Below are 15,857 nucleotides of genomic sequence, written 5' to 3'. Positions count from 1 at the left end.
CTGGAGATTTTCCCCATTCAGCATTTTAAATCATGCCATTCCTTTATGGCTTGCCATGTTTTTGTGAAGAGATGTGCAGCTAGCTTTATGGGTCTTCCCTTGTAAGTTAGGGACTTTTTGTCTTGCTGATTTTAGGATTTTTTCTTTATCACTATATTTTGCAAATTTAACTACCATATGTCTTTTTTTATTATGTTCAGTAGTCACCATGTATTATGTCATACGTTTTTGTTGTAGTGTTCAACGATTCATTAGTTGCATATAACATGCAGTGCTCCATATGTCTTGGTGTTGGCCTGCTTTTGTTGATTTCAGTGGATGTTCTCTGCTTCCTGGATCTGGCTGGCTGTTTCCTTCCCCAGATTAGGAAAGTTTTCAGCTATAATTTCATCAAATAAACCTTCTGCCCTCTTTTCTCTTACTTTTTCTTCTGGGACTCCTATGATACAAATCAGGTGCACCCTCTTCCACAGATCCCAGATCATGCTGGGTGCCGCTCTGGCATCCCCTCCTGGCCCACACCACCCTCAGAGTTGTCCCTGTCATGGGCACAAGCCATTCTATATCTCCCCTAGGATGTTAGACAGCCCACACCTTCTAGTCCTTTTCAGGGTGGTCAGGCAAAGGGTGATCTCCCTACCAGCTCGACTGGTAGTTTATGGTGCCCAGAGCTGAAAATCCCCTCTGGGCTCGCTGTTTTTGATGTAGCAATAGCCAAACTGTAGAAGGAGCCGAGATGTCCTTCAACAGATGAATGGATAAAGAAGATGTGGTCCATATCTACAATGGAATATTACTCAGCCATCAGAAAGGATGAATACCCACCATTTGCATTGACATGGATGGTCAGCTTGTTAGATGAGAACTGATGCAATTTCCACTAGAACTGAAGCCTTGCAGAACTCTATGGTCAGTTGATGTGCTGTGTGCAGGGGTTTCTGCTGGTCTAAGGAGGAAGCCCAGTGTGCCAGTAGGGAGGCACACTTGCCCAAGAAAAACAGGGAGTGGGACTTGGTGTAAGCAGGTTAGGCAGGCAGTGTTGGCACTAAGCTGTTTACTGATGTTGGTTTATGCTGAAGGATGGGGGAGGGAAATGGTGTCAGCCAGATCATTTGTACTTGGAGAGGGGACTCTGGGGGCTTGCTACTTTGAGGGAAGCACTCCTGGAAGAGTGTAGAATTTCCCCTTGTGCCTCCCAGTCATTTTTCAGATTGCTGTTTTCACTCTGTCTGTCTCCAAGTTTTTTGCCTGCCGGGGGTAGCATAGTGCACTTTGGCCTTTATCCAGCCAAGCATGCTGAATTTTAAAACTCTAAACTTTAGGGACGTGGTGTGGTGGGGACCTGCACTTGTTTTCTGGGGGAGGGTCTCACCATGCTGGAACTACTGCAGATTTGACCAAGAAGGGCAGTTGCACCAGAGTACAGGGGCATGGGATTTGGAGCAAAGCAGGCTAAAAAGCCAGTGAACGATTCAGCCACCCTCAGCAGATGTCTCCGTGCCTGTGCTGAAGGGTGAGTAAGGGAAATGGCATGCACCAGCTCTTTTTTGTCCCCAGAGAGGTGACTCTGAGAATGCCACCTCTCACAGGTTCCCTCCAAGAAAAGTGAATAGTCTCTCCCCATGTGCCTTAGGGAATCCTCAGTTGGTACTGTCTGTCAGGGTTGCTTGTGTGCCTTCTTTCCAGGAGTAGGGCATCAAATCTTTATCCCAGCCAAACCTGCCAACCTCTAAAAGTCCAGTCTTTGAGCCCCATTGGTTGCAAAAACTCACAATCAGCCCCTCTCATTTTCCCAGCCAATAGTTTTGGAGAAGTGTTCTCCTTGTGCATATCCCTGTGCATTCCACTCTCTCTCACCTTTACCTGCCCACCAGAGCTCCCTTCCTTCTGCATCACCAGTGATCCATTCCTCCCCCAAATCATATCTCTGCATTTCCTAACCTCCTTGATCTGGCCTCTTCTCTCCCTCTAGTTGTGCAGTTTGTTCTGTCAGTCCTCAGGTCAATTTATGGGGTATTCAGAATGCTTTGATAGTTATCTAGCTGTGCTTAAGGGACAAGGCAAGCCTAGGGTCCTACTATGTTAGCTTCCCCGTAATTCATTTTTTTTTAAATGTTGTGTGCCACTTAATGAACTGTCATCAGATATGTAATCAGGGCCATTTTAATTATTTTGTCATTCACAGACTTTTTTGTTGTTGTTGTTCACTCAGATGCTTTCCTAAAAGCTTTCACAATCAACTACAGTCCAAAAGTGCCTCTTCTTCAATGAAATTGATGGGAAAGACTTTGACAAGTACTCTGGAGTACAGGTTTTTAATAACTTAGAAACCATACCACTGAACTGGGTAAGAATTTCCAGAATCCTAATGGATAGGTTAATACCATTGCCAACTCAAGATCAATCAGACCAAGAATTAATTATGTGAGATTAAATGAGCTGATGAGAATGATCATTAAGAGTTAAGCTAATCTACCCTGTGATATTGCTGCCTTGGCATTAGTTCGGTCTGGCCGCATGTCTGCAAGGACTTCAGACTGACACTGGCCTCTTCTGGGATAATAGCCTGCAGAGTCACAAATAAATGTAAGGTCCTGATATGACTTCTCCAAAGTCTTTGTGATAAGAATTATTCCACACCTCTCAGGGTCTTCTCTTTGTGTGCCCATTAGATGAGACCTCTATGAAGTTGACCAAAACCCCACTATTTTTGAACTGACCAATTTAGCCTTAGCCTAAGAACGCCAAATTCCTTTACCCACAAACCCTAATAAAAACATGAGCCCCAGGTTCTGCCTCTCTTTGTCTGCAGCCTGCTTTGATCTTCTAGTGTGGCCCTGGGAGTTATGCTGTGTACTTCCTCTGGGACTTGTAAGTAACACACTTCTATTTCAATCTCCTATGGTCCTTTGCTGAGCCACAGCTCACCATCAAATATGTGGTGGCTTTACCAAATAAATATTAATTTAACAAAATCACAAATTATGTCAGGAACATGGTGGATTGAGTCATGCTTGCTGTCAACCATGAGAAATACCTTTTTAGCTACAAATGGATTACAGACTGGCTCTCACAGGTGGGTAATTCTGTCTGGGAGGGGTCCACTCCCTGCTGCCATTCAGTTACACTGTTTTGTGCTACTGCATACTGCCTGTGCAGAGTGCTGCCACAGCTTTCCATCCCAAGGTGCAAGCTCTGAAAAAAGCAACCAGACTCCTCCTGAACCTTGGAGCATTGTTCTTTGGGGCTGGTTTGAGGTTCTGAAGATATGTCCTCCAATTGTTAACACCCAAGGAGTGTGAATTTTCCCAGTAGGTGTTAGACTTCCAGTGTGTTTCCAACTCTAAGCAGGGACCCAGCTGCTAACTATTAGGTGAACTGCCTAAGATTTTCAGAGTTCCATGGTGTTAGTTAAGGGCCTGGACAAATGAGTGTCAATCCCTGTCCAAGTGGGAGTTCCATATAAAGGTGCAGGAAAGTTGCCATGGAAATTGGGGAAAGAAACTCTCTATCCCTGACTGCTGTATTTTCAGGAGGCACCAGGACTCTGAGTCCTAGCCAGTATGATTGGGATACCCTCACTTGAGGAGTCATGGTTCCTGGGAAAGGCAAATGCAGTCAAGGCCTGCGGACTCTCTGTTGCTGAATATCATGCTGCTCTCACACTTTATCCCCATCCCTGACATTTCTGGATCTATTATACCCAGTAATTCCAGATAACACTCTAAGTTCCCAAAGGGAACCACCTAAGTGTACAAGACAGAAGGTAAGACCATAAAGAGAGAACAAAATAAGCTGAGTGTGTCTGTCAGCATCATATTTCTAAAATAAGTACCTGTGGTTGTAGCCCCCTTGGCCATCTCTTTTCCTGTCATAGGTAATGGATGCCGAGACCCATAACACACCTGGTGGAATAAACCCCAATACTCAGTCTTTCTTTTATTGAAGTAAAAATATTTACTTTTTTTAAATTATGTTCAGGTAGCCACTATATAGTACATAATTAGTTTTTGATGTACTGTTCAATGATTCATTAGTTAAGTGTAACAGCCAGTGCTCATCACAACATGTGCCCTCCTCAATACCTATCACCCAGGTACCCTATCCCCCCAACCCCTCCCTTCTGAAACCCTCAGTTTGTTTCCTGGAGTCCAGAGTCTCTCATGGTTTGTCTCCCCCTCCAGTTTCCCCCCCCACTTCAGATTTCCCTTCCTTCCCCTGTGGTCCTCTGTGTTATTGCTTATATGAGTGAAACCATATGATAATTGTCTTTCTCTGCTTGACTTATTTCACTTAGCATAATCCCCTCCAGTTCCATCCATGTCAGTGCAAATGGTGGGTATTTATCATTTCTGATGGCTGAATAATATTCCATTGCATATATGGACCACATCTTTATCCATTCATCTGTTGAAGGGCATCTCGGCTCCTTCCAGTTTGGCTATTGTGGGCATACCTGGCCTTTCTTATGAGAGCTGCCAAATAGGAACCTATCCAACTGACTACTTCAGTGAAAACAGCAAATACACCACAATAACTGCCAAAATAGGTACAGGGAGCCACCAGTCCATAGTGAGAGATATGAATGAGAATGGGGTCATTAGTCCCACCATCACATCCTTTCATAGCTGCATCTGACCAGTCTTAAAACTGGCCACCAATTAATGGAGATGAACAACTGACTATCAAAATTTGAATGCCATCAAAGCTCCCATTCCCAGTATTCTAGGGATGATAGAAGACATTCAAAAATCTCAGGGCCTCTACTCTGCTGTCCTAGATCTAGTCAATGTGTTTTACTTACAACCTCAATTTGTTTTTAGTTTCAAGAGCACGCAGTATATCTTTAGTTTGGCAGCCCATGGATTTTCTAAAGAGCCCTGCCATTGCACATAATTTGTGCAGACAAGATCTAAATTTACTCAAATTAGCTTGCTGCCACCTTTGACATTATATAGATGGCATTCTACCATGGGGGCCTTCTGAAGATGCCATTCAGGAAGATTTACACCTAGTGACAAATTATTACCCTAAATAAGATACAAAGAGCAGCGACTTCTGTCAAATTTTTGGCATAGTATGGTCAGCTAAGGGCCAAGAAATTACTTTTCATATAAGACATCAAGTCCTCACAAACAAGTTTCCCACTACACTACAGCAAGTACAGCACATATTAGGTCTCTTTAACTTTTGGAGGAAACACATTCTAAACTTTTTTATTCTACTTAAGCCTACTTATGGTTTTACACAAGTCAGTGTCTTTGAGGAGAACCTTGACCAACTGCTTTATGGCTGGCCCCAGTGAGCCATACGGCAGCCCCTGCCCTTAGTCCTCTGGGCTCAGATTTCTGAGTTGAATCAGTAGATACTTCTGATTATGCCTCATAGATTCTTCAGACTAAGCTCTCCTCCTCTTGGCTGCCCATGGCATTCTGAACAAAATGTCTTCTCCGAAAAGCAGTCCGGTACCTACCACTAGAATGCCAAATTTTGGCAGCTGTTAGGCCTCTTTTAGAAAAAGAGATATTAGTGGGCTCACAGCCTGTGCTGCTTTGCACACAAGTCTCCATTGTGCTCTGGCTCAAGGATTCAACCCAGCAGAAGCCTGGCACAGCCACTGAGCCTTCGCTGTTAAAATGGGAATGAATCTTCAGGAAAGTGCTGGACCTGAAGTCAAGGGCCTTTCAGATTATAGGAGGATGTGGCTTCTCCCATGCTCGGCCCCTTGTCCACTGACCCAGAGGTGCAGCTAATGGTGCCCCCACTGCTGGCCCCTCAGCTGTTCAAGCAGGCGGGGGAGGGGCTTGGTATCAACTGTCCAACATGGAAAGAGTTGTTCTTGTTGGATGGAAGTACCACCACCTTACGCAGTGCAGCCCTGCTGGAAAGCCATAGCATAGCATCCTGCTAGGGGCCCATCACTAGCTAAGTAGGGCTCTCCTGGCGCTGTCCAACTAGGAGAATTTGTGGCAATGTGACTGTCTCTACAAAAGGCCATAACAAGAGACTCCTGAGGACAAACATTTTTTACTGACTTCTGGGCAGTAGCCAATGGCTCACAGTCTGGTTGGAACAATGACAAAAGAAAGCCTTTCTGGGGTGCCTTCATTTGGAAAAAAGGATCCAACTCACACATGCCAATTGTGGTCATTTATGTCTCTGCATACATATGTCAACAAATACCAGAAGCACATTATAACATTGCTGACTGCATATTCAAATTACATGCCTGTTCCAAGACCCCACCTCTCAGAGTGCTAGACACAACTACTCCTCCAGAGATGCCATAACCACTAGCAGAATGGGCCCATATCAGGCCATAGGGGAACAAGAGGACACAATGATAGGACATACAGGTGTGAACTTCCCTACCCTGGCTGCAGCCAGGGCTGTTTTAGGTCATTACTCCCTTTGTTCTCAAACAAAACTCTGGGAGCGCCTGGGTGGCTCAGATGGTTAAGCGTCTGCCTTCAGCTCAGGTCATGATCCCAGGCTCCTGGGGCGTCGGGCTCCCTGCTCCTTGGGAACCTGCTTCTCTCTCTCTCTCTCTGTCTTTCATGAATAAATAAATAAAATCTTAAAAAAAAAAAAAAAAAAAACTCTGGAAGGCTCCCAGTTCGGAGATATGTGCCTCAGGGCAACAGATGGCACATTGATTTCATCGGGCCACTGCTGCCCTCTGCTGGACTTAGTGGGTATGCAACCACTATCATCACGGTTGACTGGACTCCGGCTGACTGCTCTTTGCAGAAAGAAACCCTGTCTCTCATCATGTAATCTTCTTAACTAGACATGTGCTAATCTCCATTGGCCCCCCAGGTATTATAGATTCAGATCAAGGTACCCATTTCACTTCCCAAGCTGTTTGGCCATGAGCTCTAGACCATGGAAGAGTTTCCACCTAACTAACTTATCAGCCCCAAGCGGCTGGACTTTGAGAAGGCACAATGGCCTACTCAAAGATGTGTTCCTCAAACTTTTAAACAATAAGTGGTCCTCAAATGGACAAAAATTTTATCCCAAGCTCTAATACTGCTAAACTCCCAGCCCTCAGGTCTCCAAATCCTCACACAAACTACCAGTTTTCTCCAAATAATTCCCTAGTGGTACTTATAGTGAAGCCCCACTCCTTTGACCTTAAAGAGGATGCAATTCACATCTGCTCATGAAGTGGATTTTTTTCCCTTATCATTTTGATTTTAATTTTTTATTTAAATTCAATTTAATTAACAATTAACATATACTGTATTATTAGTTTCAGAGTAGAATTTAGTGATTCTTCAGTTGCATATAACACCCAGTGCTCATTACATCAAGTGCCCTCTTTATGCCCATCACCCAGTTACCCCATCCCCCACCCACCTCCCCTCCAGCGACCCCGTTTGTTTCCTAGAGTTCATCATCTCTTATGGTTTGCCTCCCTCTCTTTTTCCTCTTATTTTATTTTTCCTTCCTTTCCCCTATGTTCATCGGTTTTGTTTCTTAAATTCCACATATGAGTGAGAGCATATGGTATTTGTCTTTCTCTGACTGACTTATTTCACTTAGCATAATACCCTCTAGTTTCATCCATGTTGTTGCCAATGGCAAGATTTCATTCATTTTGATGGCTGAGTAATAGTCCCTTGTATGTATATACTACATCTTCTTTATCCATTCATCTGTTGATGGACATCTGGGCTCTTTCCACAGTTTGGCTATTGTGGGCACTGCTTCTATAAACATTGGGATGCATGTGCCCCTTTGAATCACTGTTTGTATCCTTGGACAAATACCTAGTAGTGCAATTGCTGGGTTGTAGGGTAGCTCTGTTTTCAACTTTTAAAAAAAATTTTATTGTTATGTTAATCACCATACATTACATCATTAGTTTTTGATTATTTTCAACTTTTTGAGGAACCTCCATACTGCGGCCACTCTGGAAAACAGTATGGACTTTTTTTTTATCATCTCAATATCTTCTATATGTTGGGGACCCAATCAAGGGCAGATTGTGCAATATGATCTTCTTATAATAGAGAGACCAAGAAACAAATCCCTACAAAATTGCTTAGAGATCATGATTATACAGGTTTCCTCAGCCCATATATGATGGCTCAGTACCAGCAGTGAAGCTAAGGCCACCAACTCTGCCTCTTATCTTATTTATCTGGGCCATAAATTCTGGTTAATTAAACCAAATTTGTCAAAAGTTTTACAGGAGATTTAAATTATAGCTTCAGGAACAATAAATTTTTTTTTTAAATTATAGCTTCAGGACCCACTAATGGAACTGTGTGGATCTCAGAGAGAGGAAAAGAGACCCTCTACATAGTGGGTGCCAGTCACATTAGGAAAGGAAATCCACAAAGGAACCCTGGAATCCACAATCAGAGGAGGAGGTCCAGGTCTCTAGCTACCTTAGAGAAGGAAGTAAAGGATCTCTTGATCCAAAACAACCAGAATCTGCCTTTGTTCATCATCCAGATTATTTGCCCCAAAAAGGACCCTGCAAGGTAGTCAAATTCATGTACCTATTTTGTTGTGGCAGCTACTCTTACAGTGGAAAGCTTGGATAATAGGATTGCTAGTGGACCCCTTGGACCTAATCCTGTCCTGGGAGATGTGCTGGAATAAAATCAGCCAGGTGCACTTCTGCACCACAGGATGGCTAAGTACCAGGTGCTGGCAGACTCTGTTAGGTGCTCACCTCCCTTTACATTAAATGGTTCCAATGGAAGCAATGCTTAAATGAGTGACTCCCTCCTTATTCTACACCTGAAATTGTATCCTGAGAGAATAATGTTACCAAATCATTGCTGTATGGCTGGCAGACTTGTGCTCTAAGGATTGTACTTTACTTTAATGGGGTAATCTCTGATTGTAAAACTGCCATCCACAAAATGTCTCTACAATTAGCCATCAATGTGCTTACAATCTATATGCATTATGGATGGGGTCACAAGCAGCTGCTCCTTTGCAAGGTGCACCTCTAATGATCTGATGGAGCTCACTGAGATCTGCTCAACTGGCTATAGACCCCATACTTGCAGTTCCATTCTGAGCCAGGCTTCTAGCAAATATATTTAGAATTTAACAGTGATCAAGAATTTAACACTGATCAGTCACTCCTACCCTTTGTAAATCTCCATTGGGAAGTCCACCTTCCATCAGGCTGGGCTCTCTCACCCCCAAGCACAGTAACTCTTCAGACAATGTTGCCCCCACTCAAGTAAGTGACAAAAGACAATATACCCCAACCTCACTGGACATTGGAATTCCCTCCCCCCATATTCTTCTGTACCAGGAAGGAAATGACTGTCAACTTCAAGACCAAATTGCAAAAATGCCTCCATTTGATCAACTTTGGCAACACTATAGAGTCCTATTTATCTAAAATAGCTATCTGCTTGTTGCATGAACCCTACCTCTATCAAAATGATTGCTAAACTGTGAATAATTTCCCAGATGACCGCTGGTCACCACCAGATATCATTTCACCTTTATGACAAGATGAACAATGTATTCTAACCTACACTAGCCACGGTAAGATACTTCCTTGTAACATCCTTAGCTTGACCTTCCTACACCTTACGGTCAGGGACTTCTTGCTACTGTGCTTGCTGTTCAGAGTACTAGATTACAGCTTTTGCTTTCTGCCCCATGCATCCATGACAGACAGGAAATCATTATTTCCACCACTGCCAGTACCACCTTCATACCCCAAAGTGCCACTTCCACTCCTCTCCACATCTTATCCATAAGTCTTTCCTTGTTGTACATCATGACCCTGCCCCAAACCACAGCTAACTAGGCCAGATTGACATAGAAAATATATTTATACAAACCTGTGAGACAGCAGCATAGGCCTTGCCAGTAAAACCATGTCGGATCTGTTCCCATGCAGGGCTGACCTACAGCCCCACGTCACTGTCTGTCCCGCTGTTCTTCTTAGTGGCCAGACTTTGTACTAATTCCCTCCAAAGCACCTCAAGCCTCCTTTAGACTAGACCAAATCCCTAATCTACACCTCATATAGGGCACCCTGTGGGTAAGCACAAAATTAACCACCCAGGGAGTAACTTTCTACCACCTATACTTGAATACAAAGATTGGACCTCACCCTATACACTCACTGACCCTTAATGGTAAATAATGCTTCATCTGGACTCTATTGGGGACCTGACTTAAGGGTGCAAGAGCCACATGACCCACCCCCATTCACAAGCTGTCCACAGAGATGCCACACATTACCCTCCTGTCACCTCACCCTGGAGATATTTCATGCTATTCAAAAAGCGATTTTCAAATCCTTATGCTATTGGCACTGGCCATCATCACTGGACTGGCAGGTATAGGAACAAGTGCTACCACCCTAGCCCAACACGATCAAATATTAAAAGCCATTCAGAAATTATCAGCCACTCTAACCAACCACACGCAGACACTGCACTACATTCTGAATCTGACACAGCAACAGTATGGCTCACTAGCACAAATGATGATGGGTAATCATCTGGTGTTTGATTTCCTATTGAATGGAATGTAATCTGCTCTATATAGGGCCACTCTTGCTGCATCTACATTAACAATTCAAGACAAGTACAGGCCAGCCTCCAGAAGATATCTCAGGATATACAGGTCATGCATAATATACTTAAGATATTTCAACAAATTCCCACACTCTCCAAGGTCCCCAGTTTTTTCTCATGGCTCTTGCTGTCCACCTGGAGGCAATGCCAAGAATGAGATTTCAAATAGTAGTGGGTCTATTCATCAGAGCTTTCATTATTATTATCTTGGTTAAATATACTTTACAATGACTTTGAAAACAATGTATTATATCCTTTAACTCATCTGCTACACAAGTGGTTGCTATTCCTGATGGCGAGGCATTACAGGGTAGACTGTTGAGAGTTTAGCTCAGCTCCTCCATGGCATTGCTGCCTTGACATACATTTTGTGTGGCCTGGAGTGTTGTGAGCTGACACTACCCCCTCTCATGCAAGTATGTGCCCTAGTTACCAGCCTGCAGAGTCACAAGTAAATGCAAGGTCCTTCTATGATTCTCCCAACAACCCTTGTGATCAACAGTCCCCTTTACTTCCCAGGGCCTTCTCCTTTTATAGCTTTTAGATAAGACCTCTGGGAAACTTACTAAAACCCTGCTCTTTTTAGTTTGAATTTACTGATCCAGCCTTAGCCCAAAAAACCAAAGCCCTCCCTCCATGGACCCTAATAAAGGCATGAGCCCCAAATCTTGCCATTTTCTTTCTCTGCCTGCACCTTGCTTTGACCTCCCCACATAGGCCCTTGAGGTATGCTGTGTGTAACTCCTCCAGGACCCATGAGTCATAAACTTCTATTTTACTTTCAGGACCCTTTGTTAAACCATGGCTCACCATCCAATACCTCAGGGCTCTACTTAACCAATGTTATTTTAATAGTCACAGCATTGACTATAATTTTTATGACTTTTTGCTTGAAATATTGCTAGTTCTTTAGTATTTTATTTTTCAGATTAAAAAACCCTTTTTCTCTTTTATTTAAGCTATCTATATCTTATAGCAATGTTATAGATTACACCTTTATAAGCAAACATTGAATCATTTATCTTTTTCTTCCTGACCCCTTCAGAACTCAGAAACTTTTTTTTTGAGGTGTATAGTAATTTATTTATTTCTTTTTTGATTTAAGCACTGTGAATTGTGTAAGACTGACGAATCACAGACCTGTATCCCTGAAACAAATAATACATTTTATGTTAATAAAAATTTAGTTAAAAAAAAGAAAAAAATAAATCCAATTAGCCAACATACCATACAGCATTAGTTTTTGAAGTAGTGTTCACTGATTCATTGGTTGTGTAAAACACCCAGAACTCAGAAACTCTTATTAAATATTCTTATTTCTGTGGTATTGTATGTTACGAACAGGCCCATTAGGTGACCCACCCTATTGTATGTTACAAACAGGCCCATTAGATGACCCACCTCAAAATACCAATAAACCCAAGCTGACCAATGGGTTACTTACACCAAGACACAGGTATAAAGGAAAATTCCATTTGTTCCCATGCCTCCTCACCTCCCTGCTTAACAAGAGCCCCCCCCCCCTCCACTGCCTCCTGGCAAACATTCTCTGCTTTGCTGTCCTGCCCGCCATGTTCTTGCAGTGTATTCAATAAATTTCTATCTCTCTTGTTCTGTCTTGAGTGAATTCTTTCGCCTACCAGGTTGCTGGCCTCTACCCAATGGGGTTGCCCCACATTTCGTGGCCCCTATGAGGAGACTTTGCCAGCCTGGGTTCTCCCCAGATTCTCTGGAATTTCTTGGGACTTTCCCTGGGTGGACTAACTCTAGTCCTCCTTGGGGAACTGACAACCTCCAGCAGAGGTTACTCCTCTGTGAGGATCAGAAGCCCCAGAGGGGACCCGCCTGACCTCCCTTGCCTGAAAGGGTACAGGGATTTATTCACCTTTTGCCCTTCAGAGGGACCCTTCCTTCCCTATCATTTCTCTTTTTGACCCTTCAGCAACCTAATCCTAGTAACCCTCGAACAACTGAAGATTTCTGGCCAGGGTGATTTTCTGATGTGGTCTGAAGGTCTGAGAGCAAAAACAGGTTATGAGGTAGGTTTTTTTTTGTTTTTGTTTTTTTTTTTTTTATAATGTTAGTGTGGTGGTGAGGTTGGTGAGGGCAGGAACTGATGGCCAAGAAATAATCCTTGAGATTTCTTCAGTGCAAAATGGTGATTTTTTTAAAGCACAGGGACAGGACCCATGGGCAGAAAGAGCCGCAGCTGCTGCAGCCTGCTTCTCCCTACTGCCCTGGGATTGTGAGGAGCAAGTGATTATATACCTTGGGGTTGGGATAAATAAAGATAAGGAAGCTCCAAAGGACTTTCATTATGCTAAAGAAGACTCAGGACCTTGGAGGGATGTTATAATTTGCCTATCTCAATTATTTATCAATAGGCTACAGATTATAAGGACATTTAATTTCATCTACATTTCCTTGTGCCTTTGTTTCCCACGTCAGTTGGACTGTCTGGGCTTGTGAGGGTGAAGGACCCCTTTCCTTTGCTCTCTCACTCCATCCCCTGAGGTCTGTTCCCAACCCATGGCACAGCCGGCAGTGGCAAATCTGCACACATTTCAGATTTGGTTGGGACCCTTTCCTGAAACTGGCTGACTCAGTCACCTTATTTCTTCCCACCCCCTCCACTTTTTCCTTTGATCCCATGGATCCAGCCACCACCTTCGTGTCAGGACTTTTTCTCCATCAGTGCTGGTGGTTCTTGGTCATGCTGCTTTAAAGAATGAAGAGGTAGACCAGACAGCGTGGTGGGCAGCAAAGCGAGGTTTCTTAGGGGATAGCAAAGTGGTAGTACAAAGTCCCCAAGGAGGGAGGGGACCCGAAGCGGAGGGCTCCTTCCAGGGTGGTGTAATATCCTTTTAAGAGTGGTTTCCTCTTAGGGCGGAGGCCCCTTGTTCCTGCCCACCTGCCTTCCAACTATCCTTCATCACTTTGATCTATAGGCAAACATGCCTATTCCCATGTGTTTGAGTGGTGGGTCCGCCCCACCTCTTTCTGACCCAGTTCTGCCACCCAGTGTCCCTCTCTCCCTGTTGCAGGGGATGCCCCTACAGGAAGTGCCACCACTATTTGCCATGACTCTCTCCTTGGTGGGTCATCCCAGAAGAGTTAGTCACCCGGTAAAAGGTCCCATTCTTTTTTAGTTCAGGAGGATGCCCTGACTGAATTCAGGACCACCCGTTAGAGTCCCATTCCCCTTGGCAGGATGCCCCTTTGGGAATCAGCAGCTGGTCTTTCCCACTAAGGGACAAACCCCCTCTCTGTTCCTTGGGACAAATCCCTCTATTCCTTCACACTCACCCTGGGACTATATTCTTTCTTTATTTCTTTTTTTAGAGAGAGAGAGAGACCATGTGTGTGCGGGGGCTTTGGGGGGGAAGGGAGAGAGAGAATCTTAAGCAGGCTCCACACCTAGTGTGGGTCCCCAGGCAGGGCTCATCTCATGACCTTGAGGTAATGAGCAAGCCAAAACCCTGCAGATCCCCTTCCCCACACTTCTGGATACAGCCTTCAAGGTCTTCAATAACTGAGAGGTAGCCTTGAGGGCTAAAAGGGATCAGAGAAATAAGCAGCAAGCCCAATATATTGCTGCAGCTATGGTTAGCTCCCTGCCCTTCTCTGGGTCCACACAAGGGCAAAAGCCATTAAAGGTACAAGCCGCTAAGGCTCCCCATGCTCCAGGAGCTCCTTAAGGCTGCTTCTGTTGTTAGTAATTGGAGCATCTGGCCTGGGAGTGTCAAAGGCTCCCTCTGTCAGGTCCTTGTCCAGCCTGCAAACAACCAGCGTATTGGAAATGAGACTGCCCCTCCTTCCCATGCATGGGAGGATCATCCGAGGCCCAAAACTCCCAAGCCCAGGCTGTCCAGGGAATCGACAGCCTCAGGCCAAAGCCACTTCAGGAAACCAGCAGCTGCCCTTAATGCTGTACCTTGATTAGAGGAACCAATGGATCAGGGGAGGATGATCTCTTCTCCTTTGGCTGTTGGGGCCCAGACGCTGGGCAGGCCCCCATATCCTTGATCTCAAAGGGAGAACTTTGGGTAACCTTGGATGTGGCAGGAGACAAAATTTCTAATGATGAAGGATAGTTGGAAGAAAGGCAGGCAGGGACAAGAGGCTCCCACCCTAAGAGGAGACCACCCTTAAAAGGATTTTACACCACCCTGGAAGGAGCCCTCCACCCTTTCCCATGTGATAGGTAGATGACAAAAACCCAATCGGATGACAGGCAAATGAAGGATTAATCAGATTAAAACAGCCTGCCAACAAGCCCATAAAAAACCCTAGACTTAAGAAACTCTGGTGGCAAACTTCTCAGGTCCCCTCCCTCTTCAGGAGCTTTGTACTATCACTCAATAAACTTTACTATTGCTCAATAAACTTTACTTTGCTACCCACCACTCTTCATCTGGTCTACCTCTTCATTCTTCGAAGCGGCATGACCAAGAACCACTGGCACCCATGGAGAAGAAATCCTCTAACACTAATAGATATGGGAGCTACTTATTCCATCCTTATAAAATACTCAGGTGTTATCTTTCAGTCCTCAGTTCTCATCACCAGCATAGATAGGAACCCAAAGAAGAGACATTTCACTTTCCCTTTAATTTGTTCTTTGGGTGACAATACCTTACCCACTCCTCTCTTGTTTTACCAATTGCCCCACTCCATTACTTAGAAGAGACATAATGAAAAAGGTACAAACTAATATTTACCTTTCTGAGATTGACCACCCCCTGCTGGCATTTTTGTCCTCTGAGTCCTAGGCCCCTTCAAACATCAAGGTCTCCATTTTTCAAGTGGTGCTTCCTTAAGGTATAGGACACCACTGTTCTGGGGTGTTCTTTATCAGCACCCCTATAAGGATACAACTGAAAGATCCTCATTTCTTCTCCAGAAAATCCCAGGACCCTTATGTCCAGAGAGCAGGCAGGGACTACACAGCCAATCATACAAAAATTCTTAGAAGCAGGACTTTTGCACCCCTGCAATTTACCTTGTAATAACCCCCATCTTGGCAATAAAAAGTCTGATGGCTCATATAGAATGGTACAGGACCTAAGAGCTATCAACGAGGCTGTTATTCCTATTTACCCAATTGTTTCTAACCATTTACCCTCTTAGAACAGATCTCCTCAGACACTCTGGTATACTGTGCTAGATCTAAAAGATGCTTTCTTCTGCATCCCAGTGCATCCAGATTCCCAGTTCCTCTTTGCCTTTGAGTGGCAAGACCCCTCCATCCAGGTTACTCAACAACTAACTTGGACTATCCTCCCT

Source organism: Callorhinus ursinus, unplaced genomic scaffold (genome assembly GCF_003265705.2).
Source record: "Callorhinus ursinus isolate GAN/ISIS: 27379988/994484 unplaced genomic scaffold, GSC_fseal_2.0 scaffold47, whole genome shotgun sequence".
Taxonomy (NCBI): Eukaryota; Metazoa; Chordata; class Mammalia; order Carnivora; family Otariidae; genus Callorhinus; species Callorhinus ursinus.
The sequence above is the reverse complement of the archived record's forward strand: the minus strand, read 5'-3'. Positions refer to the sequence as shown.